Source organism: Musca autumnalis, unplaced genomic scaffold (genome assembly GCF_047663935.1).
Source record: "Musca autumnalis isolate F117 unplaced genomic scaffold, ASM4766393v1 scaffold_1, whole genome shotgun sequence".
NCBI lineage: Eukaryota > Metazoa > Arthropoda > Insecta > Diptera > Muscidae > Musca > Musca autumnalis.
Genome location: NW_027411644.1, coordinates 120465434 through 120492698, shown reverse-complemented (window position 1 = coordinate 120492698; position 27265 = coordinate 120465434). Strand labels below are relative to the sequence as shown.

At 35.7% G+C, this 27265-nt stretch overlaps 1 protein-coding gene and 1 long non-coding RNA gene across 3 annotated transcripts in view; both read right to left on the bottom strand.

Annotated features, from left to right (window-relative positions):
• Positions 1 to 27265, bottom strand: part of Glut4EF (Glucose transporter 4 enhancer factor) — a 564138-nt gene that overhangs the window by 423365 nt on the left and 113508 nt on the right. The gene's annotated exons all lie outside the window — the stretch shown is intronic.
• LOC141406207 (uncharacterized) lies at positions 1707 to 26871 on the bottom strand. Its single transcript, XR_012413341.1, has 2 exons — positions 26777 to 26871; positions 1707 to 20437 (listed from the first exon to the last, which is right to left on the bottom strand). It is a non-coding gene; the product is annotated as an uncharacterized lncRNA (long non-coding RNA).

The following is a 27265-nucleotide window of genomic DNA, read 5'->3' as shown; positions in this document are numbered from 1 at the left end:
TATGACTTTTTGACATGTTTCTCAAAAACGATTTCCTACAGCGAGAATGAATGAACTTTTGCCTATTAATGCCAGAAATAAAATTCATTCCATTTAATTATTAAAAAATGCCACGCACAAACCACTTAAAAATTTGTTGTTTGTTTTGAAAACATACTATGAATGAAATTTTTTTCTAAAAAAAATTTTTCCTCTTGCACGAATGAATGACCTTTTGCTTTTAAAAACGAAAACAACTTTTATTCCACTTAAATATTGAACAGGCTCACGCACAAAACAATTTCAATTGATATGATATATGGAATAATGTTATATATGATTCAAAATGATATACACATGTATATGTAATATGGCGATAAAATTGGTTAGAAACAAAAGCTTATGTTATTTTGGTTACGTCGTGTGACTTTAAAGCTTGTTTTGAGTTCTATATGTGTGCTTAAAGTGACTTCAACATTTTTTCAGAAAAGCTCATATATAAAACTTTAAAAGCTTTTTGTGCGTGAGCATTTTTTTCGAATCACCTTATAATTAAGATTTTATGTAATAATATGAAAACTCACCACGCTATGAAACAGGGATATGAGGTTGTAAAAGAGTCATAACCCTAATTAACACCAGCACAATTTTACAATCGCTAAAAAGGATCTTGTCGATTGGCGCAAAGTAATTGTGAATAAATACGATCACGATGCTTCTAACGATGTTCATAAGATCGCCACCGACGACAAATCTTGGATCTACATATGTGTATGAGCCCGAAACAAAACAGCAATCGACCTTGGGATCTTCGAAGGCGTCCCAAATCCAATGAAAATTGTTCATGGAAGAAGCACTTCGAAGCAAATGGTCGCCTGCTTCTTCGGCAAAACTGACGATGTGGCTTGAGCAACGTAGGACTGTTAGTTCTGAGTGGTACTATACAATTTGTTTGCCTGAAATCTCCTGAGAAATTCGAAAAACGAACAAGGGCTCACACACCTCGATTCAAACCAACGCATTTTAACCGGACAAAACGTGGAATTGATAGGTCATCCGCCGTACAGCCCTGACATGGCTTCATTTGATTCCGGCACATCAAGAAAAAAGGCATGGTCTACGTTTGCCAGAAGATACTGTTGAAACGTTCAAAAACCACGTTTTGGAGTGCTTCAGCAATTGGTTTGAGCGCCTGAAAAAGTGTATAAATCATGTTGGAGACTACTAAAGAAAACATGCGCTCCAGAGGAAGGCAAAAACTCTGATGGAAAGTCAAAAATATGGCAATCAAAATTGAATTTGCCATCGAAAGCTGTATTTGGTTTCATAGGGTAGAGTTTATACTATATTCAAATTGTCCGATCTTAACTCCCATTCTACTTTTTTTAGACAGTCACTTATCTCTATTGGATGCATTATTGCCGATAGCTAAATTACCAACATTTCAATTTCTTCAATTCAATTGAAATAAGTTACATTCAATCTACAGTTTTTCCTGCTGACTTTCTTCCTTTCCACAATTGTTATTATTACGTGTGAACCATCAATTTTCCAACAAATTAACATTTTTAATTGCAAAGTTTCATAATAACGATCCGCACTTAAACTAGTGTGTGCCACTGTATGTGCCGACGATGTATGATTTGTGTTCAATTGATGTTTATTTTCACATTTTGCTTTAACTAGCCACAAGCTGTTGATTATTTCCATTTTCTTTTAGTGTTTCCTTAGTATTATTGCTTGTTGTTAAGCTGATTCGTTATTTTTTCTATTTCACTCTCGTAAAACGTTAATATTTTTTATTACATTTTCACTACACTCGATATAAAAATTAGGTAAAATTAGCGAGGTTTTCAGCTTGAGAGCGTTAAATGGAGGAGGAAACTGAAAGTTGTTAAGGAGAGGGATCCAAATTATAGGATTCTATTATAAATTTGACAACTATCTTTATTTTGAAATTAAGATTTTGCTATACGTTTTATTTTAAATAAAATAATTTATTTCAACAGCTTGTACCCGATAGTATGTTTTCTTCTGAGTGTAGTTCAACGTCGTAATGTCTGATGTATTGGCATGTACATAATTATGCTAGTCGCAAAAAAAAAAAAACAAAATATGAACCACTAGAAAATATCGGAAAATATGTTTGAACAATTTACATTTTCATCTGTTTCCCTACAGTAAAAGACTGATACGAATTTCCCCATTAATGACCCATAGAAACCGGTTAATAAGTATGTAGTTTACGGACAAACGTAGACCCAGTATGGAGCGGTAATTGCAGTGCCTGGTTAAGAGTGATCTCTGCATATTCGTGGCGCATTTATAGAAGGAAAATAATGCCTAGAACACATTTTTAGGGATTATAGTACTACCTTGGCCCTTTAAAGGACATGGGGTTAAATCATATGTGATAGACTTCAAATTAAATACGTGATATTTTCTTAAGTCAGTTTCCCCGATTTTGCAATAAATCGGCCAGATTTAATTGAATAGCGTTCAAATTTAATATGCTTTGTTTTCTTGTGTCGTGTATCAGTTTTATAGATTTAGACAAAAATCGGTTCAGATTTTGACATAGTCCCTATATATCATTCTCCGATTTTGCTATAACACAGTCAATTTTTATTGAATATCCTTCAAAATTAATAATAAGTAATTTTCTAAGGTTACTGTTCAGTTTTACCGGTTTAAAATGCGGTCAAATTTGGGTGTAGTCCCTATATATAATGGTGCTATTTTTTTTAATAACCTGCCTGGAGTTGGTGTGAATTTGAAATAAATTTAATTGAAAATATTGTCATGTTTATAGTAACGGGTTTCTCTCTCTCTCTCTTGACGTGAAATGTCTGAAAACATATTCCAACTAAATCAAGATAGAGTCATTATCATACCAATGTTTAACTTTTTTAAAGCCAATGGTCACTCTATAATTCCCAATTCAAAAGTTGAAATATACTCTTTGTTTAAAATTAGAACATTTGTAGGTTGAATTTATCAGATATGTATGTAACAACAATATCTCACTCCTATCAAAATAGTGACATAAACTATCGGCAAAATTATTTCAGATTCGAGCTTTTTTAAGTGTTTTCGACAACGTATTAACAAAAATAACACAAGGCTGTCAAATGAAGTGAATTGGTAAACTGAGGAAAAATAAAGAAGCTTGCATTTTTCGTACAAAATGTTTTGGATAATATGGTTCTGTCTCAAAGATTTGGACATTGTCGGATAAAATTTTTGCATAATTTTATTGGAAAGGGATTGCTTTTTCATGTACCAAATGGCCGAAATTCGTGAGTTATGTAGAAGATGCTATTGCTTCAATCAACATAACGGTACTTTATATATAAACATTTTATGTAAAATTTTCTGTTCACGGAAAGGAAGTCTATTGTCCACGCTTTAATTCCCAATTCAAAAGTAGTAATATTTCCAACTAGCAAATGCCCGCTACTTCGTATGCGGAAAGGAAACGAAATATATATAAACAATATTTAATACGGGAATGGTGAATACTGGAGATTCTGTTATACTAAGACCTATTTTTATTACCAATATTTTTTCGACTGTAGTAAGAATTTAAAAAAAAAAATTGCCGTATCGCATCCCTACACAGCTACCATATTTTTTATTTCGAATTTCCAAAACTACGTATCATATTGCAAATTTCAGTTTTGACTCCTGGTTTTACCCCTTCAAAGCATTCTCTTCCAGTACGAATTTCCAAACACTAAACTTTATCTCACCCCTTCACAACAACAATCACGCACATTCACAATTCAAGGTTCTAGCTTGAGCGGTTTCGCCCAGAACCCGAATAGGTCCGTTAAATTTTCGGCCACGTTTTCGTATATCCCCATATAACGGTACCTCTCGACTTAGTGTATTTTTAAAGAAGATCAAATGTATATTGTCCAATTTTCTTTAAATTTGGACCTTGAATACTCAGAGGATATAGAAGCTTAATTTAAAAAAGCTCCACTTCAATCCACGTTTATTAGAAGAGATATTTTGAAGGTTTAGGGTATTTTGAAGATCTTCTGCACATTTTCCAACCGCAATTCGGAATTTGTGGAATGAAAGTTTAGAAAACTTCTTTACAAAAAATTGTACTTAATGTGCACCGGTATGTCAACCGTATATAACGGAAAATTTTTTGAAGGCATTTCAATTTAGGATTTTTTAATATCAGGGGGTAAATACCTTCTAGTTAACAAAAATGTCGCATTGAACCACGTTTTCAAATTTACATACCAAAGCGGTCAGACAAAAAACATTTTTTGAAAAGATACTTCACGTTTGACTACTTAATTTCAATACATTATTTAGAAACTCCTTGGCGTTAACATCAAATCAATGGGACAATATTCAGTACAATTTTTCAAATTCAGAACTTTGTCTCAAACTTTAGAGCGATCTTCGTAACAAATATTTTTCCATTTCGTATTTTTTGTACAAATAGCATATTTTTAAATTATATAATCCCAGCTTTGTTCCTACACCCAACACCAAATTTAGTACCTTAACTATTTAAAATGTTTTTGGTATCAACATGTTACCAAACTTTTCCTACACATAGGTAAACGTTTCAAAAATTACTTCCTTCCAATTCAGTTTTCCAGTTTTACCAGTTCCCCTGAAACCCATTTGAGGACTATTTAGTAGTTTTTGTATAAATAAGTACGAATTTTCAAAACCTCCTCCCTACCTCCACTCTAAACACCAATTGCTAATCTAATACCGAATTTCAAAATTCCAGTTCTACCCTTTACAAAATCACAAATTGTACAAAATTCTATACCATATAGCAAATACCAAAAGTTACCAAATTTTGTACCATTTAGCACTTTTCGTACACGATTTTCCAAAATGTACTTTCATATCTCAGCTCTATCCGTTCACCTAAACCCAAATTATAGCCAATGTAGTTCCATTTAGCACTTTTCCATAAGTACGAATTTCCAAAACTACCTCAATCCTACACTCCAACAATAATCTGTTCACGCAAATACAAATTATAGCTAATTTTGTACCATTTAGTACTACTTCGTACACATTAGTACGATTTTCCAAAGCTACCTCCATATCTCAATTCTATATTCCAACAGTAATCTTAATTCCAAATTTCAGGATTCCAGCTCTTCAAATCCAAATCATACTAAACTCACTACCATTTAGGACTTTTCGACCTTTCGTACATCTTTCTTACTCTTCATCAGTGACCCCCATTCCAAATTTCAGGATTCCGGCCCTATTCGTTAACCCATACCCAAATTGTACTATATTTAGTACCATTTAGTATTTTTCGTATAATTTTAATTCGAATTTCCAAAAACCTTTCTTTTTTACTCTCCGTCAGTGACCTTCATTCCAAATTTCAAAATGCCAGCTCTATCCGTTCACCCAAACCCAAATTGTACTTAATTGACTACCATTTATTACTTTTCGTACACTAATAGTTCGAATTCCAAAAACCTTTCATTTTTACTCTTCATCAGGGATCCTCATTCCAAATTTCAGGATTCCAGCTCTATCCGTTCACCCAAATCCAAATTGTACTAAATGTAGTACCATTTAGTACTTTTCGTGCACTTTTAGTTCTAATTTCTAAAAACCTTTCTTTGTTACTCTCCATCAGTGACCCTCATTACAAATTTCAGGATTCCAGCTCAATCCGTTCACCCAAATCCAAATTGTACTAAATTTAGTACCATTTAGAAATTTTCGTGCACTTATAATTCGAATTTCCAAAAACCTTTCTTTATTACTCTCCACCAGGGACCCTAATTTCAAATTTCAGGATTCTAGCTCCATCCGTTCACCCAAATGCAAATTGTACTAAATTTAGTACCATTTAGTACTTTTCGTACCCTTATAGTTCGAATTTCCAAAAACCTTTCATTGTTACTCTTCATCAGTGACCCTCGTTCCAAAGGTCTGTATTCCAGCACAATCCGTTCACCCAAATCAAAATTGTACTAAATTTAGTACCATTTAGTACTTTTCGTACCCTTGTAATTCGAATTTCCAAAAACCATTCTTTTTTACTCTTCATCAGTGACCTTCATTCCAAATTTCAGGATTCCACCTCTGTTCGTTCACCCAAACCCAAATTGTACTAAATTTAGTACCATTTATTACTTTTCGTATACTTATAGTTCGAATTCCAAAAACCTTTCATTTTTACTCTTCATCGGTGATCCAAATCCAAATTTCAGGATTCCAGCTCAATCCGTTCACCCAAATCCGAATTGTACTAAATTTAGTACCATTTAATACTTTGCGTGCACTTATGGTTCGAATTTCAAAAAACCTTTCTTTTTTACTCTACATCAGTGACCTTCATTCCAAATTTCAAGATTCCAGCTCTATTCGTTCACCCAAACTCAAATTGTACTAAATTTAGTACCATTTAGTACTTTTCGTACCTTTATAGTTCGAATCTACAAAAACCTTTCATTGTTACTCTTCATCAGTGAACCTCATTCCAAATGTCTGTATTCCAGCTCAATCCGTTCACCCAAATCAAAATTGTACTAAATTTGGTACCATTTAGAACTTTTCGTGCACTTATAATTCGAATTTCCAAAAACCTTTCTTTATTACTCTCCACCAGGGACCCTAATTTCAAATTTCAGGATTCTAGCTCCATCCGTTCACCCAAATCCAAATTGTACTAAATTTAGTACCATTTAGTACTTTTCGTGCACTTTTAGTTCTAATTTCTAAAAACCTTTCTTTGTTACTCTCCATGAGTGACCTTCATTACAAATTTCAGGATTCCAGCTCAATCCGTTCACCCAAATCAAAATTGTACTAAATTTAGTACCATTTAGTACTATTCGTGCACTTATAGTCCGAATTTCCAAAAACCTTTGTTTGTTACTCTCCACAAGTTAACCTAATTTCAAATTTCAGGATTCCAGCTCTATCCTTTCACACAAATCCAAATTGTACTAAAATTAGTACCATTTAGTACTTTTCGTACCCTTGTAGTTCGAATTTCCAAAAACCCTTTGGTACATCTTTCTAACTCTCCATCAGTGACCCTCATTCCAAATTTCAGAATTCTAGCTCTTACCGTTTGCCTAATACAAAGGGTACCATATTTAGTACCTTTTAGTACTTTTCGTACACTTCTAGGTCGAATTTCCAAAAACCCAGCCTTATCTCACCCCTACACACCAACAGCAACCTACACCCAAAATGTCAACTTTCTAGCTTCAGCGGTTTCGTCTGGGCGTTGATGAATCAGTCAGTCAGTCAGTCAGTCAGTCACTCACCTCACTACTCTTTTATATATATAGATAACTTGTTACTTGAACATGAGGTCCCCTTTTATATAAATTTCAATATAAGCAACCTACGAAAAATTGTCTATGTTTAAGAAGCTATAACTTTATAGTAACACCATATAGTAACACCATACGAGTATATCGGGTGCCACCGTGGTGCAATGGTATGCACACCCACCTTGCACGCTAAAGGTCGTGGGTTCGATTCCCCGGCCAGGCAACATCAACAATTTCAACGGTGGCAAAAATACCCCTCAGCAATGTTGGCGACATTTCCTGAATATTTCAGCCATGTAAAACTTCTCTACAAGTGGTGTCACGATTGTCCTATTTGAAGTGTTCTCAATAAAATAAAACCATAAAGTTGTAAAAAAGTTAACAATACATTTTTTCGATTTTTGTCCACTGAGGCACCATTGTGCGTCCCAAGAAGCTAAATTATAAATTACGATTATTCATGTTAAACGACTTCGTTTAATACTTAATAATACAATTTGTTGCGTTTAAAGAACATAAAATGCAATTTTCTTTGTTCTTAATTTAAATGCATCTAATTGTTGTTAATTAATGCATTTATTAAAATTTATAATCCTCTTGTAAATTAATTTTCAACATATTTATCCTCTTAAAAGATTGAATTAACACGGTGTTATTTATTATTGAAGCAATAATTTTGGGTTGAATTGTCCTAAACAAAAGTTTTGCAAGTCATTGAAAATAAATTTGCTTACGTTCTGGACGTTTCGAATGTAAATCATTGAAAAGTGTTTGGAAGATATTTTGTGAGTCAGCGGTAGCAGAATGTTTAACGACAAAATGTTATGTCGACACCAGGGTTGTGGTTCGGTTCTACGTTTATCAAAGGAATGTTTATTTTTTTATTTATTTTCTCGTTGCAGTTGAACTAAATGATCGAAGATTTTTTGCATGTGAAAAAAGGACGCCCGAGAGATTCCCACACAACCACCAAATTATGTGACCGGTTTCGCTGTTAGTTACGCAACTCATCATGCTTCGAAACTTATACTTAATAAAAATATTGTAATTAAGAGACTAGGGATACGTAAAACCGATTTCGGTTAATCGGTTCTTAGCCGTAAAATCTCTAAAAATCGTAGTCGACTATTAACTGTGCGAAAACCGTATAATCGATTATTCTTAATCGACTTTCAAAAGTCGGAGTCAACTATTATTCGTAGTAAACCATTAGTCGTAGTCTATTATTATTCGTAGTCGACTATTAATCGTGGACGACTATTAGTCGTTGTTGACTATTGGGTGTGCTAAAACCGCGTAATGGACGGTACTTTTTTGTACATATGTACATCGCAGATTGCATCAACGAAAATGGTCGATTATATTCGGTTATGATCGGTTTTCCGCGGTTAACGAATAATCGAAACTCGACTTTTAGTACACTCTCAAATACTCGACTAACCGAAAATCGAGTTTTAAGTTTTTCACGAAAACCGTATAATCGAAAAACCGATTATTGCATCTCACTGCGTATCCCTATAAGAGACTAAGCTTTCCATCGAACTCTGATCTTTCAAATGCAATGCGTTTGTTTTTTTGCAATAACGGAGATTTTTCCGTTTCAATCTGCATGGCCCCGTAACAGACGATTTTTAGTGCAACCTTCGAAAGCTATGAATTTGGCTTATAATGCTAATACGTCATATGTTTTCGAGGATGTGTATTCAAATCGCAGCCTCAATCTCAAGCTGGCTTCTATCTGATATTTTGGCTTTTTTAAGGCGAAGATAATTTAAATTATTTTTTAGTATTTTTTTCGTTGGAGTTGAGTTGAATTATCGAGTTTTGGTGGAAAATTTATTCATTTTAAAAGAAAACTATAAAAAACCATACAGAAAAATCCTATGCGCTGGGAAAGGTGTTACAGCAACACCTAAGTAACGCACTGTAGTTGCCGTGATATTTAACAATGTGGCCGCATCTAAATAATCATAGAAACGAACGAGAAATATCGAAGTGAGTGTGGTGGAATTAAAGGAAGAAAACACGACAGGAACTATATGTACGCATTAGGTGGATATAGTTCCAATAGTTCCTTGTCCGGATTAGTTCCTTGGAACTAGTACGTTCTGGAACTACACAACTCTAATGTTTCAACCGAAGACATGGACGAGCAGACCAAAGATATATTTTACGAGCGCATAGAAAAAACATATGCATGATGTCCTGCCCTTGACATTAAAATTATACCACAATTATATAGGGAACTAGAAAATTTTCTGGCCTAGGCAATACGTATTGTTGCCAGACGCCATTTGACATCCATCCTTCATCACTATGAAAAACTGGTTTAATGAATTCAATTGTGGCCGACACTCGCAAAAAAACGAAGGTCGTGAGGGTCGTCCTAAAACGGCCGTTGCTCCAGAAAAAAAAATTAAATTAAAATTATATACCGTTAGATAGAGGAATCAGTCATTTCTTCACATTTGATATTGCAGATCCCGCAAAATTTGAAAATTGCTCAAAAATGACTCCTGTCGATAGCGGTGCTTCAAACGACGTTTATAAGATCGTCACAGGCGACGAATCTTGGATCTATACGTATGAGCCTGAAACAAAACAGCAATCGATCGTGGGGGTCTTCGAAGGCAAGCCAACTCTAATGGAAGTTGTTCACCGAAAAAGCACTTCGAAGCAAATGGTCGCCTGTTTCTTCGGCTAAACTGACCATGTGGCTACTATACGGCTTGAGGAACGTAGGACGGTTAATTCTGAGTGGTACACTACAATTTATTTGCCTGACAAATTCAAAAAATTAACAAAAGAAGACCAATCATTGAGACCGACCATGACAATGTGAGCTCTCACACATTGATTCAAACCAGCTCATTTTTGACCGGACAAAACGTATAATTGATGGATCATCCGCCGTGCAGCCCTGACTTGGAACCCAATGACTTCATTTGATTCCCGCACATCAGATTTTCGTTGCCAGATGAATCTGTTGAAGCGTTCAAAAACCATGTTCTGGAGTTGTCTCAAAGTGGAAAAAAGTGTTTCAGTAATTGGTTTGAGCGCATGAAAAATTGAATAAATCATGCTGATTACTTAAAAAAAAATACTTTTGATGGTAAATATTCGCGTTTTCATTGTTAGACCAGAAACTTTTCTAGTTCTCCTCGTATAATCACAAACTGTCTCGGGTATAAAAAGACATTAGTAGAGTTAAACGTGTCAAAATACAACTATTGCGTTCGATAGGCCATGTCATGCGTACCCGCAGAACTGGAAGACCAAGGCTCCGATAAAATAATGTAAAAAATTCTGCAGAGGCCACTTAAGTTACTAAGTTTCGGTCCACACTAGAGTGAAATTACTTAAGTAATATTTGTAGACGTCATGAAAAATTGGATTGTAGTTCAGAGTTGAACCCAAAATAGCTCGGCTCCGAAGCCCTGATCGAACCTTTATAGTTTACTTGCCAGTTAACACCATTCTTCAATCTATGATCGAAGCGAATTTAAATTCATTTAATTGCCTCCATTTTCCATCAATTATACGATTTTCTCCTATTTCAAAAATTTATTTTAAAAGTCAATAATCATAGAGTGAATCTAATTATGCATTTTCACATCCATCACAAATGGACCCATACTCACACACACACACCAATAATGTCTTCATACAAAAGACACCTGCCGTTTTCCAAAAGAAGTAATTGCAACAGACACATTTGTTTCCAACAACAACAACAAAATTTTTGACGATAATCTACAAGTGTCGGCAAGATGGTGTTGTTATTGTTGTTGTTGATTTGTTTTGTTTTTGGGGTCATTCGCTTAATTAGCTGATATCTTTTGTTGTCGCTGTCGCCGTTTGCTTACTGAGTGGGGAAGCTAACTGAAGCTGTGCTGCTTCAGAGTTTCAAAGATTTCGAAACAAACCAACAATTCTTGTTTTGTTTTCCATTCGTTTTGTTTGTATTGTTGTTGGGATGTTTCTTTCAGGTATTGTTCCATTGAAAACTGCATTTTCTGTTTTGTGTCAAATCAATGAATATTCATGAGACCAATTTTTGTTACGTGCACACCTAAATGTCCATAAAAACACAATCATCGTCATAGCCAAGTCGTTTCATGTCATATTGAATTTCCCAATAATCAACGAAGAATGAATGCATCGTTGTCGTCGTTCGATGTTGTCGTTGTTTTTGCTTTTTTGTTTGTGAACGCTTTTCATGAGCTGTGTACCTGTAATCTTCTCTCTTGACCACCAACCAAGTGGTAGGCAAATCATTCCATTTGGCTTTTCTGCTCTAACTAGTTGCTGTTGTTGTTACTGTTGTCGCGCATTTTGTTCATAAATACGAGTATTAAATTTCAAAGTAATTCTCAAGGTATTTCTCACAAAAAGAGCTTTCATCTAAGATTACCAAACAGCTGCAGCTAACAGCAACAACAATGATTATTTTCAATAATGTTAGAAAAGCCGCTGAAGGAAGAAAGCCAAACACACACATCATATCAGTAACATTTCATATGAGAGTCACATCATTTCATGTGTGTGTGTGTCATCGTATCATCTTCATTCAGCAGCAATGCTGCCATCATCAACTCCACTTCAGCTGCTTGGAAATGATCCGTATGACAAAGAGTTGTGGAAGTTTATTTATTACTACATCATAGTTGTAGATTTTCCGTAATTCTCCGCTTATTGCATTACGTTTGTTTTGTTGTTGTTGTTGTTGTTGTTGTATTCCTACGTCATCTGATGTTGTTTGTTGGTTGGCTTTTTCTTTCACGTTAAGTCGGGTTTATCCACCTTGAATTTCTTCCGGTTTCACCAAGACTTTATAAGGTCCGCAGTTGTCGACGTCATAAATTTATCACAAAAAAAGAAAACAAAATATTAGGGTACCTCACACTTGTTGCTAAAAGTAGCTTAGAGAGGATAGATTTGGTATGGTCATCGTCACTTCATTTCACTATTTTAACTAATGGAATGAAAGAAATTAACCAAAAAAGCGTTAACTCCGGCTTGGCCGAACTTTTTAAGCCTCTATCATCAACTTCCTTTCCAGTCCACAACATTATGTGGAACAGTTTTCTGACTCTTGGAACCCCAAATGCCAAACTATACTTAATTAGGTCGGGTGTCACAAATTATTGACCATTTGTTTGACCATTGGAAACATCAAATGCCAAACTACAGGTAATTTAGATCCAAAAAGTAGATTAAACCTGAAATCGGGTGTTACCGATATAACGACCAATATACGGCCAATTCGATATGAAAATGTGGATAAACAATTAAAAAAGTATCAGCCGGCTTTGCCGACAGCGATATACTCTCAGCCAACATTAATTGAATCTTTCATCTACGGACAGATCGAATATCCGCTACAAAACCACAATCGTTTCCCCAAAACTTATGTATTAAGGAGGTTTTTGACATTTGAATTTGGCGACAAAAAATGGAAAAATGGAAAAATGGTAGAAATTACTTCCAAAACATTTCTTTTCAATATATTTCGCGCCAACTAGTTATTTTAGTTGGTCACCATATAACTTATTGCTTTTGAAATACAATGTCAGGAAGTATGGACTCACCCACGAAAAACATTATTTCGCTGTAAACCACAACGAGTAGCATCCGTATACATTTCCAAAGAATCTTCGACCAGACCCTAAACTGCACTTAAACAAAACTGTTGAACTTTTATGGAAGAGGTAACCTAAGGAGAAGATGGATATGCACCATTTAAGAAGTTAACCTGTATTTGGAAAAAATATATGGAGATCCAAAGTTTGGTTGCTCCGTTCAAAAGATATCGTCCGTACCATTTTTGTGATTTTTTTTTTAATTTTTGGGGGAGGTACCGTTAATTGTGGACCGATATTGCCTACAAGTTTAGATATATTATCCCGAAAGTCAAATTTTGTACTAAATTGGTTAATCAGTTCGAGAGTTATTGTGCACTCCAGCTACTACACACGGTGCCATAGCGTTTTTTACATTTTTCGAGCTATTTTATCGGGAAGTATGGACTTGAACCTGAAAACACTTCTAACGTCGAGAATATAAGTTGTTACAACAAAAATCAAAGTGATTCGGGAGCAGGTCTTAAACTGAACTTATTCGAAATTTTGTGTGGGATGTACCCTTCGAACTGGTCCAATAGAATCAAATTTGGAACTCTATCTATGTCTGGTAGAAATTTTACGACGTGCCAAGTAAGGATCAAATCGTTTACCCTATTCAAGAGTTATATTGTGCATAATTTTTCGAAAAGAGTGGACCAATACGGCTCATTTTTGAATTTAAACTAAATTTGGGCAAAATATTACGAAGGCCAAATTTTGGACCATATCGATTTAGCCGTTCGAGAGATATCGTGCTCTCCAGCCAGCCAAACAAAAGGACGGACATCGTTAAATCAACTCCAAATTGTCTGAAAAGGATTTCATCCAAACATACTTGGGGTCTGAAGAAGTTTGGCGTATATTCGTCAGTTTACGATATGCAAAGTTTCGACGCAATCGGATACTCCCTTGGAGAGTTATCCTACGTACAAGTTATTTTAGTTGGTGGCCGAATTTTTAAGCTTAAGCGTAATTATCTCAGGAAGTATAGACTGGTTCCCGAAAAAATAATTTCAGTTCAAACTTCACTTTTGCGACAAATTTTTAAATTTTGTGGATGAAATCTTGACAAAATCGCTTGGACGCTGGACGAAAAGCTCAAACTCAAATTGTCTGAAAAGATTTCAACTCCAAATTGCCTGAAACGAATTTCGTCCAATCATACTTCATTTCGATGAGGCACATTTTTGGTCGTATCAAAGAGCATATACCCTTTCTAGCCAAAAGCCTGGGGGAATAAAAACGATAGAAAATCATGTCGCGAAAAGCTAGAAACATAATTTTTTCTGTGTTTGATACGGAACATCATAGATTTTAAATCCCTATAAGATTAAAAACGTAAATTCATTCGTTTTGGATAAATAAGCTAACGTTCTATTCCATTCTACTGATGTGGAGTGTATGTGTCCTTGTTAGCCTAAAAGCGAAGGGTGTACTTTCATACAATTTGATTAAACAATGTTCGTCTTCTGAGCTCCTACTTTACACCAGAAGTCATAACGGAACACTGCCACACAAGATCCAGAATTTTTTGGTGATATCGAAGAATAACTGTAATTCTTATTGCAGGTTATGTGAAGATGGGGAGGAAAACGAGACTTACTATTTCAAAAGTGACGTACTATTTCTCTCAGCTACAAAGCATGGACCAAGCATTCATTGTTCTTTTCTAACGAAATTACAAACGGCTATGGGAAATTACACAGAGTGCATCCAAGTCAGCTGTGAGGTGGTTTATTATAAAAAACTCAACATGCTCACTTGAATAAAATACAAACATTTCTTCATAGTTTATTTTATTTCTTCACTTCAGCTTTGTGATGGATGTTACTAATGTGAAGGCCAAAAGCATAAATACTTCAAAAGACAGGCGAACTAACCAAGAAACACAACCACAAGGAAGTGTAAAGTACAGCTTTTTATCTGCTATTAGAGCGATAAAAAGTTCTTAGAAGAAAAGAAAATTGAATTCAAATAAAATTAAATGCCGTAATTAAATATTTAATCCGATTATCAAATTCTAACACAAACCAGTTGTAAAAAGGAAAAAATACTCAAAACACAAAATATATACAGAAAGAAATAAAACTTACTATTTGCTTCACGAGTTAACAAAAATGAATAATGCCAACAAGTGTCCAACGAAGCCGCATATTCGTAAACATCAATAATACTTGACGTATGAACGAACGAACGGACAGACTCTGTCATCTGAATGTTTTTCATTTCCATATTTGACATGTACATGATGATCATTTGTCAATCAGCAAAGTCAGTCAGTCAGATATGTTGGGAATGTCATTTCAATATAATGGAACACTTCATAAGTCATATGGATATTAAAAAAATAATGTTCGTATTTTGTGTGTGTGTGTATTTTAAATGTCATCTCCTTACCTTTTGGACGATTTATGGTGTCACTAAGATAATTCATTAATTTTACAAATATTATTTTTTATTGTCATTACAAAAAATAGAGCGATTAACACCAAAATATATCAGTAGTGATTGAAAAAATTTCCCATAATTTTCCTTAATATTTTCTTAGCAGAAATTTGGTTAACTTTTGAATTTACATATATAAAAACTAAATATAATTTAGTGCATATTTATATTTTACTGGAACAATTCTAATTAATCTAAATGTAAACCGAAATTTAAATCCATAAAAGAAACAATATAATTTTTGTCAATAAATATGTATGTACATATTTATATTATTTTATGTACATATACATATAAGTATGTCAAATCACAAACTTATTGTTTTGTTTTCTTTTTTTATCGGCTATCATTAGATGTGCCAGAATTGCTAGACATAAAATACACTTGACCGACTTAAAAACACAAACAATCTAAGACACATACATACAAACACACCAACATATGTATGTCAAATGTGCCGCTTGTCCACCCAAAAACGTCCGTGTTCCATTTTAATTCAAACAAATTGGCAATTGAAGTATATTCTTCTCACAAATGTGCATACAATCGTTCGTGAAATATACAGTGCATATACATACATATGTATGTATGTGTGTCTATATTCACAAATAGATATGCGGTTATTTGCGAAATGTGAAAAAACGCATACAATTTTTTTCGTAGCTATACATTTTATTTTCATTTGCAAATTTTGTTTAGGCTCTCATTTGTAATCGGTCGGAATTTTGTGATTGTTATTTTTTGTTGTTCATTTCCCATGCCTAACCTTCCCCAAACCCGCTTAAAACTGACCTTTGCATTTATTTGCATACCCGATGTTGTTGTTGTTGCTGCTGTTGTTATTGTCGTCGTTGAATTCTTGCCATACGTATTCACATACCCAAGCGTATTACGATTTTGCACTGCTGTCGTCAGATTTCACTATTTTGTTGTTAATGTTAATACGTCTGCACAGTGGTTTTGAATGGATAATCCCTTTTTTTGTCTCACACCATATTTAGTATTAGTTTCAATATTTCATATACATTTGTGCGAGACCGATCGGGTTAAGAACAACAAGTAGTAGCGTTAGTACGTTTTGGCGAGAGTTATATTCTCCAGTCAATGACTTTAAAAAGAAAAATTTAGTAACCTCCACCGTAAGGATGCTGATACAGAGTCGTCTATTAGAACTATTTGAAGTCTGTAAAATATCTAAAATAAGCGGTACCATCGTATGGGTCCTACATCAAAATGTAGTATAAAATGTTCTACATGAAGATGTTCTCCAACCAGAGAGGCCCTATCGTTAATTATAGCCGTATCGCTAAATTATAGCTTCTTCTGTGACAGCAGACTTAAACCAGTATTTCATCAAGTAAAATTGAGAATAGGAGTTGCTTTCCCACCGCGTTTGTGTGAAATGGTTGGCTTATGTTCCCGTAGTGATGAACTGAGCGTTCTGCATCCTCGTATTACAAGAATTATTGCTTGGGGTACTCTCGTTGTGTTTAGTGCACCTAATACGGCAGTTTGTATTTTAGTGCCGAAGACTTTTTTGTAAATCGGTAAACAGTAGATACAGGGGGTTGCGCCTGTATAAACCCGGAACTGAATATTTAACGAGTACCTTTAATCTTTCGTAAACCACCCATGTTATACCAGAAGCATGGAAAGTCATCAAAATGATGCCGCTTCTAAAGTCAGGCAATGCTGCCAGCGATGTCTCTTCAATTGTCGGTAGAAGATTCTTGAGTCACAAAGCCTTCTCCTTGATTAGAAGCAGTTTTCCAGTTGGCCAACATTAGCGTGGGCTTCGAAAAATGCATAGCACCGCAACAGCTTTACACGACATATCCACACATAGTCAGTCGAGGATTGAAACAGAACAGGTCCAAACAGTCATGGTGGCTCTTGACCTATGGAAGGCCTACGATACCGTTGACCATTCTAAGCTGTTCACGGGCATCCTATCGTGTTTCAAACGTTAGGTAATCAATTACATGTATGGACGCCAGTCGATTGTGGAATTCCGAAGTGTCGTAGAGTGAAACAGGGAGTTCCCCAAGATTGGGTGATATCTCCGGAACAGTTTAACCTTTACCGTTCTGAAATTCCACAACTTCCATCTAAGGAATATGAAAATATAATACACTATTCACCAAGTGGACTGCTGAAATGAGACTTCTCCGTGAAAGTATTGGTCGATAGTGTCCTGATTTCGACCACAAAACACCCAAAGATATTGGGTGTAACATTCGAAAGTACATTTAAATCGTACACATAAGCCACTGTTTTGCGATAAGATTAGAATGGGAACAAGTTCCTCAAGACCCTGGAATGAGCTGCTGACAAAAATACCTTGTTGACCTCTTTTAGAGCAATAGGCAGAACTGTAGTAAGCTAGGCAGCGCCAGCGTGTTATGCGAATGTTAGGAGTGGCATAAAATTCAAACTTGACAGAATGTCACCCTGGGGACTATAACAGTTTACCATCTTTATGAGGAGTTGAAAATTATATCAGTTCATAGGCACAACAAAATGCTGTTGATGCAGCACCCGTTTGGGTGCTATCGCCATGAGCATACCTACCTAAATCTTGTGTACAACCTTCCCCCACCCAGCCTTTGGCAGGCTTGAATTTTATTTCCACTGATGCAGTTGAGCTTGCAGTACAAATATATATTGCAAAAGCTTGGATATATACCAAATATTTCGAACTTTGGTTATCGTAGCATTTTGTTTAGACTTAGTTTGAGTTCGAATATGAGTCATATCAGTCCACTCCTTCGGATACAAAGTACAAAATCTTTTGCTAAATTTGAGGCGCACGATAACTTTCGAAGGAAGCAACGGATTTCATCCAATATTTGCATATCGTAATATCTGTTCCAGGACTACAACGGTCCATTGCTACAGCTACCTCCCACACAGCATTTCAAAAATGTTCGCAAGAATGCATTTTTTTGGACATGTATCTGATCGTTTTGATATTTTGCTGCACGTTATACCAGCGGTTCCAATTACAACGGTAGAATTTTTTAGGGGGCCAGACATACATCCTGAGATAATGGCACAAGCACACAAAACACAAGTTCCAGGAAGTCTATATCGGAAAATACCTTCTGGTAACTCCTTCACAAAAGTTCCAAATTTTCCCTAAAGTGTAGTTTAAGAGCTGTTTGAGGACTGTACTCCTTTTGGTCCTGTTTACAGAGGTATAATATTTTAAAAGCATCCTACGGTAAGGAACTCAAAAGGCTATAGAAATGAATGACTGCAAAATTAGATTAATTTCCACGGACTGACACAGTCCATGGTCCTTTCTTTCAGGTAGCACCTCCGCAAAAATACTACACTATGCCCTTAAGCTAGTTTAAGGAAACTTCTCGGACCGTGTTGAAATTTGCATTTTTTGTGTGCCAGGGGAACCGGTACTTCCCGAGGTATGAGCCCCGAAATGTCATGATATATAGAGCATTCCTTTAAACACCTCTTTGTGGCAGTCTTTCTGGTATTTTTTACAAAGCCATAATTTCACTCTCCAATCCTATATGGAAGGCGGGCGCTGGCCCAGTTTGCAGAATTTTTGAAATTGAACACATCTTTTTTGTTGCGCCACACCACAGTGCTTGTTCAATTTGTTTTCTTTCCTTCAGTGACTTGTTTTCGTTTTTCATTGTATTTACAAGGAAAACGTGCAATTTTCTGAAATACCTTGTTACGCTTTACGATTGTCAGTTATGCACCGCTGTTTTTTGTTGTTTTGCTGCTATATTCGCATTTTAGTACGAAAATGTATTTACAACATAGCCATAGTAGTAGCAAATAAAAAATAACAACAACAAGGTAATTATGAATTTATTTTCTAATTAATAACGTAACAAAATTACGTAACAACAAAAACACAAATGGATCGGGGCAAATAGAGTAGGAGAATTTCAAATATTGTGTAATGAAAATATAGTGTGCCTACATACATACATACGGAAAATAGAACACACACAGTTATGACATACATTTGGATGGGTGTTCGTATGTATGTTCCGACTAATGTGTTGGCATTATAGGCCCATTAGTCAAGTTCGTAGCTTGCGGCGGGTAAATGCAAGCAAACATTAGTGGTAATATGTATGTCGTCGTCGTTGTTGACACTCGGTGTTGTATAAATGTGGCCTACGACAGACCCCTCTCTATATTCATCCATATTCATTCACACACTACCGGCACTTTGCAATTCTCCGCTACTGTTGCTGACGTTGTTGTTGGTTAGTGGTTTGAATGATGCGTTTACTCGTTCGCTCGCTCGTTCATTGCTGATATTGTGTACACAGAATTTCGAAGATTTCATTGTTATCGCTATTGGCAATAAAAACACCACCAACAACAACAACAATATAGAAATGCCGGTTCGATGTCGAGTGTAGTGACGTTGTTGCGTCATTTGTTCTGAAATGTATGCCCCCGTATTGAAATATAAAAATAGCTAACTAATCATAGCGAACAACGAACGAGAATTAGTTAAATTGAAGATTGGGGTACAAAGTGTAGTGATAGCTGGTAGTGGTAGCGGCAGCAACAACAACAGCAGCAGCATCAACAAATTTAGGTGAAGGTGTTAGCGCTGCCGCTATTTGTTGCTATTGCTATTGCTATTGGCGTTGCTGTTATTGTTGTGATCTCACAATGAAATCTGCATAGGCTCGTTTTAAATAAATTTTATTATGACATTATGATATTTTTATGATTTGCCGTGTTGTTGGTGGTGGTGTGGGGTGTTTGTTTGTTTGTTTGTTCGCGAATCGTGGGCGCTGTCACCATAAAAATGGCACACTTAAAGATTAAAGCTTGACAGTAACAAATAAAAATGTTTACGAGGGCATTGTTCCACATTGCACCATTACACCTATTTCACTCCCGCTCCTGCAAGCCGGCGGGGGTTTCTCGTTTAACCGCAAAATTACATTTTAAGTAAAATAAAGTGCAGCACCATGTCTGACTGCAGTGTAAAGATTTGTCTGTTGCTTGACTGCTTGTTTGGCTGGTTGGTTAGTTTGTGAATTTGTCCTTCGTTTTGTCATCATAAAATATTGAACAACATTTCACACATACCTGTAAAGAAAAATAGTAAACAATACATTAATAATACTTATGATGATGGGTATGGGCGGTTTTGAGTCGTATTTAGACGTTTAATTTTTTATTTTTGTCCAGAGAGATTAAATATAACGTGGTGGGAGGGTTTCACAAGCTTCTGATCAGTATAAAATTCTAAATTCAATGTATGCAACTTTCATTGAAATGCGAAGCAAAAAATTTGAGGATTATAAAAGTGGATCCTATCCCATTCATTTCGAATGGTACCCCGGAAATACAAGCCAAGTTAGACAAACGAATGCATACACATTTTCCCACAACAACCCCAAAGCGACAAGGAAGACTTATCTGATTCATAACGCCTCAATTATATGGGACCTTCTCTTTATCGCCGGGTCTGAAGACCCCTTACGACACCACTTGTAGTAAAGTTTTTCATAGCTCAAATACTGTGGAAATGTAAGCCAGAATTTCCTGAGGGGATTTGCCACAGCTGAAAATTTTGATGTTCCGGTCAGAGAGAGAACAGCTAGCTCTAGATAAAGGAATATTATCCAATAACACTGTGCAACAAAATGGAGGTGAAAGTCTGGGGCACGGAAAATTCCCCAACAGGAAAGGCCTTGGTGAGTATATTAAGAATCCCAAAGGACAAATCCGCCGTGAGTCGAACTTCCGCGTTATGGCGTGATTAATTTTTGCTAGAGATGACGTAAGGCATCAGGAGTTAGCGTTATTTTCGTTAGGATTATTTTCGTAGAGCACTTCGACCTTCTAACTCGCTTCCTTCAATGTCCTTTTCGTCCTTTATATTAAGAGCCGCAAGATGACGTTTTTCAGCTTCGAAATGTTCTGCAAAAATGTCGCTCAGAAAATTTTAGGTAAGGCTCTCATTGACAACTATTCGATTTTGCCGCGTTTTCATTTTTGATATTTACCCCAGTTTGCTCAGAAAAAATTGTGTTTTGTGTTTTTGTATGTTCTGTAACGAATGTACAAAAAACAAAATATGGTATTTTTCTGAAGAAAAACAGGGTAAATGCACAAAACGCTACAAAATCGATTAGTTGTCAATGAGAGCCATGCCTAAATTTTTCTGAGCGACATTTTTGCAGAAAATTTCGAAGCTAAAAAACGTCATCTTGCGGTACCTTTATAGCGGCTCTTAAAATAAGGACGAAAAGGAGTTAGAAGGTCGAAGTGCTCTACGAAAACAATCCTCATTCGATTTGACTGAAGACATTTCATCTCAAAAATAAGCTAAAACAACAGTGAACAAAGATATAACGCTAATTAACGCTAAGTACTTCTAAAGCGAGAGGTATATAAAGCAGTGGCCCAAATGTAGGATCATTTCGGGGTCCGTATCACAAGAAGTATTGGATTCCGCTAGTCAAAAATAATTATTATAATTATGTTTCAATCACGATCACAAGGACTACCCACTATTAAAATTGCAAGACGATCTGAGCCGCAATGACTACCTTCGACGAACATTCAAAACATTCCCGAACAGCTCTTAAACTGTACTTAAGCAACAATTTTGAACTATAGTGAGGGGAACTTGATTTAAGATTGAGAGAAATGTAATAATGTAAAAAGGTTGGACCAATGCACTGTGGATCCACTTGTATGGATTATGTGGCCAAAAATATTTAGAGTGTAACAATCAAGCCAATACGCCGGTTACAGCTTTGTGCTGCGGCGAAGAGTGTTTTAGGAAACCACGAGCGTAACAATTTCCCCCCCTTTCCCCTCTGGAGGGGGTATATGGTAAGAATTGTTTAATGATGTTAATACAAAGTGACATGTAAAAAGGTCCCGATTATCTTATGATGCAAAAATAGGCTTGGGGAACAAAACAATTTCCAAAACAACATAAAATCCAACCAATTTAGCGGATTAAAAAATCAAAATTTTTGTCTGAAAATTGGTAAAATTTTTAATATAGATCTTATAGCGCTCTTCCTGAAATGCACCTACCGCCAACGTATGACAAATTTGGAAGAAGATTTCTTCATCTTGCCACTGATGTCAATTATATTAATGTACGTGGTCAGATAACAGAGTTATACGCTAATATATCCATAGAAACCCTATTCTAGGGCAGCTTTAGTCAGCGACCCACCATTTTTAGTCTAGCATTAGATGGCAGCTGATTTTAATACTGAATAATCTTAAACCCATGACCTACTTTGGAAAATTATTCCCGAGGTGGGCACTGGTGGGCATCATGACTAAAACCTTAGGTCAAATTTAAGTATATGATCGAATTGGCATTACAAAATACACTAAGAAAATATGCAGTTAACTAGAATTCCACAACACGCTAAAACACTATTTTTTTTAATGAAAATTAAGCTATTACCCCCTGTTTCAAAATCCACTATAATATTTTGCTATACGTATTAGTTTAGCGATATTTTGAATATATTTACTTGCACTTAAAATATAGGTTGTACTCACAACAACAAATATTAGTCAAATGTTCCGACTTTTGAAGCTCTTCTTAAGAAGATTGGGTTCGAATGAAACAGAAACTAGTATATTTTTAAAAAGTTCCATGTCATAGTTATCAGAGTTGCCAGATGTTGTACCAAAATTTTGACATTCATTTTTTTTAGTTTTGGCCAATGGGTGGATCCACTGTGCAATGTCAATTACTCCTTCCGATAGTTATTGTGACCACCAGCCATTTTTATTGGCCACCATAGAATATTGTTACGAATGTAACTGATAGCTTTAGTTTAGATGAATTTCCGTTAATTTTAAAAATTGAATTGTTACCTTAATTTTTATTAAGCTGTTACCTTGTTTAAATTGATTTTACAATAACCACTACAGTCTAGATTTTTCTCAATCCTTCCATTCTTACTGTCCATATTCTTGACGTACATTCATGTAATTATCGTTTAGTTTGCTTTGTTTTTGTTGTACCCTTTCATATTTGTTTTGATAGTTCAGTGACATCATTGCTGTTCTTTCGATTCTCTTGTATTGGTCGCCCTCTCGCCAGTGTGTGTATGTGTTGTTGTTCGCCTAGTGCGACTGTGCGCATGGGTGGTTGTTGCACAGTTGATTTAGAGATGTTACCAGATCTTCATTCTGGAAAAGTCGGCAACGAGAAGGAATTGGGTATAAATAAAGGAAATTGTGAGGCAGTAGTCAGTAGCAATTCGTAGAGTGAACGGAAACAGTCAGTTAATAGAGAAGGATAGCTGTGCGTTTATAATTAAAATCGGTTACGAATAGTTATTTTTATTTAAAGCTTTTGGACAAGTACGCCAGAAAGCTTAGACTCGCCCACGAAGCATAGCGATATAATGCTGTAAACAGGACCACAAGGAGTTCATTCAGTAAAATTTTCAAAACGATCACTCAAGAAGGTGTTGATCAACACCTTCTTCTTGGAACTTGATGTGAGATTAGAAGAAATTTTACGATGCGCAAAGTTTCGGTCAAATCGGATACTAAATTTGATGATGATAACAACCTGCAATAAATATCCAAATAACCCGAGACATGTTCTTAAAATAAAGCTATATAATTGCAGGTAAATTGAAAGTTGTACTCATTACAAAAAATATTAGTCAAATGTTCCGACTTTTGGAGATATTCTTAACAAAACCGCGTTCGAATGAAACAAAAACTAATATACATATGTTCAAAAAGTTCCATGACAGAGTTGCCAGATGATGTACCAAAAATTTGACATTTTGTTTTTAATTTTTGGCCAATGGCTGGCAACGCTGCACAGTGTCACGACCGTGGCCAAAAATGGTAAAAACTAAATACTTCGTTGAACAAATTTATTGATGGGGAGTGATAGAAAACATATTAATTAAGAAGAATATGAATTTTGGTACTGATACGTGAAGTAGTTTTTGCTATATGAGGATTTTTAGTTAATTCGTATTTTTGTGCTTTTTTTCTAAAATTAATAAATTATATTATGCGTTAATATTTAAACTTTAAAAGTAAGGGTCGCTGCAAAAATGGTTCCCAAGCTCTCTTGGGATGTAATAAACTTGGCTACACTTTTGTTTGCATGTAAATATTAATCATAAGTTTATTAATTTTTTGGAGCAAATTTTAAATTGAGTGGAGAGGGAAAAAATTGTATAAAAGTGTATATCGATATTTTTTGCTGTATGAGTAGTAAAAAGTGAGTACTTCAAAAATATATAAAGGTCTCAGCTGCAGAGGTTTGCAGACGAATGTGTCATTTCTCTTTTTCAGCGACCACCTCACTGAGAGGATACCCCCTCTTTTATCAAATCGTTTTGCGGTGTTGGCAATAGCGCGAAAACGAATGAACCGATCATCATATATTTTTGTGGGCTTATTAAGGACCTAATAATCTTGCTTTAAAACGAGAGAATTTTAAAAATATCAATTTTTAAAAAAATTGTGAACAGCGAAAATCAAAATTCGATTTTTTACAAAAAATTTACCGTTTTTTGACCACTAATCGGTCAAAAAAATTTTTTAAAGGAAATTTCTCATATATAGAGACAAGAGTTTGATATATTCAATATGCTCACAAACAATATGAATACTATACACCAAATTTCAGTCATATCGGGTAGATATTGAGGCCACAACACTCAAAATACCGAAGATGCGGAGGCACGGTTTTATGGGGGCTATAGGAAGACGAGGACCTATACCGACATATTTCTGGTGGAAGGTTATAAGTCCCCCAACGGAGACTTAATACCAATTTTCAACCATTTCGGTGTGATAATCAGGCTAAAACCTCCAAAATACCGAAAATCGGGAGGTACCGTCCTAAGACAAATTTCAAGGTGAAGGTATAATGCCCCCTACGAAGTCTAAATACCAAATTTCAGCAATTTCGGTGTAATAATGAGGCTAACATCTTCAAAATACCGATAATCGGGAGGTACCGTTGTATGGGGGCTATATCAAAACGTGGACCTAAGCCCACAATTCTCTGTTGGAATGTTTGATACCTCTGCCGAAGACTAACCACAAAATTTGAATACTTTCGGTTGGTCATTGTGTCTAAAACATTCAAAATACCGAAAATCAGGAGGTACGGTTCTATGGGGGCTATATCAAAACGTGGACCGACCAACCCAATTTTTTGTCCTGAAGTCAATAATAGGTACGTGTACCAAAATTGATGCACATACGACAACTCCTTCTATTTTTGGCTACAGTTAATATGAACTCGCGACATTGTGCGCTGTGAATTGATGCCTTGATAGTTCTACGGGTATTTATACGAGAGTCACTAAAAAACCTTCTAGCCTAGGCAACACGCAGAGTCGCCAGGAGTCATTTACATACGACCATGTGTTGAGTTGTTTACAGGGGCTTGATTGAGACACCTCCAAAACATGGTTTTTGAACGCATTTACAGCATCTACTGGCTGTTGCTGTGATTTTTCGGGTTCATACGCATAGTTTCATGATTCGTCATCTGGATCCACCTTATAAACGTCTTTTGAAGCACCGCGTATTTTTCCGAAGTTTCTTACATCCGACCAACACGAGAATCCGAATCGTTCATGCAATATCAAATGATAGTTGGTGGAATACATGCCCCAGGATGCCTCTATCTCTCGGTATAAAACATGGCGATTTTGCATTATCCGTTAAAGCCAGCTTAATTTTGCCTGGCACAACGACCGTTTTTGGACGACCCTCATGAACTTCGTTTTTTTTTTGCGAGTGGCGGCCACGATTGAATTGATTAAACCAGTTTTTCATAGTGCTATAGGATGGTTCTTTATCTATATACAAAGATGTAATTTGATCGATCCACCCTTGCCTTTATTATCCACGTCGAAAGTTGTGAAAAATTATCGGACGAAAATGTTCACCAGTAAATTCACTTTTTTATGAAAAGTGATTTTTTCAAGTCACTGTAAACAACACAACAGATGGTCGTGTGTGAAACTGTCCTAAGTACGCTTAGGCTTTTCAAAAAAATGTCAAATGACACCTGACGACACTGCATGTTGCCTAGGCCAGAAGATTATTTAGTGACCCTCGTACGCCCTTTTAGTGCATTCATCATCGCTGATACTTGTGACACAATCGTTGTAACTCTTTTAACTGCACTGAGGTCGTTGTATAGAATTCACCGCTAAAGCAGATTTGCCCTTAGATCGTTCAAAGAATTTGTCTCTTAAACACAGCAAACTTGCCCGCAAGTAACCAGGCTTCGCAGCCATATATTAGCACGGGTAGTATTACTGTTTTGTAAAGTGTCGTTTTTGTTTGATGAGGTGTGGCTTTGCATTTAAACTGCTTAATTAGCCCAAAGTAGCATCTGGTGGCCAATTCTATTCTTCTTCTTATTTCACAACTAAAGTTACCTACCTCAAAATGTTAGGCCCCAACTTCAACAGTTGTACCGAGCGCTGTGGACGCATTGCCCGTCGATACCACTATCTTGACCTTATGGGCGTTTGTTTCCACACCCACTTTAGCAGATTCTCCTTCCACTTTTCTAAAATTACTTTTTTATTGATCTTCCAATGATGCCAACGTCGTTGAAGGCAGCCTCTACATCGCTTGGGACTTCTCCAGGATTTCCTGCAAGGTTGATATGGTCCAACTTTTACAATTCAATTCATTCGGTTATCCAGTCATATCTTTCTTGCCACACCAGTATTATAGTATTTTAATATTAATTTTCTCCATACAAATCTTCTACACATTCCCCATAACCAACAATGTCATGTAAATACCAAACAAATAGTAAATATGTATTTACATACATGGTTATGCTTAGCCACACCATATGTAATACAAACGAGCATTACATGTTTTCACCTTCGTCTTCTTCTTCTACGTTTCTTTTTTAAG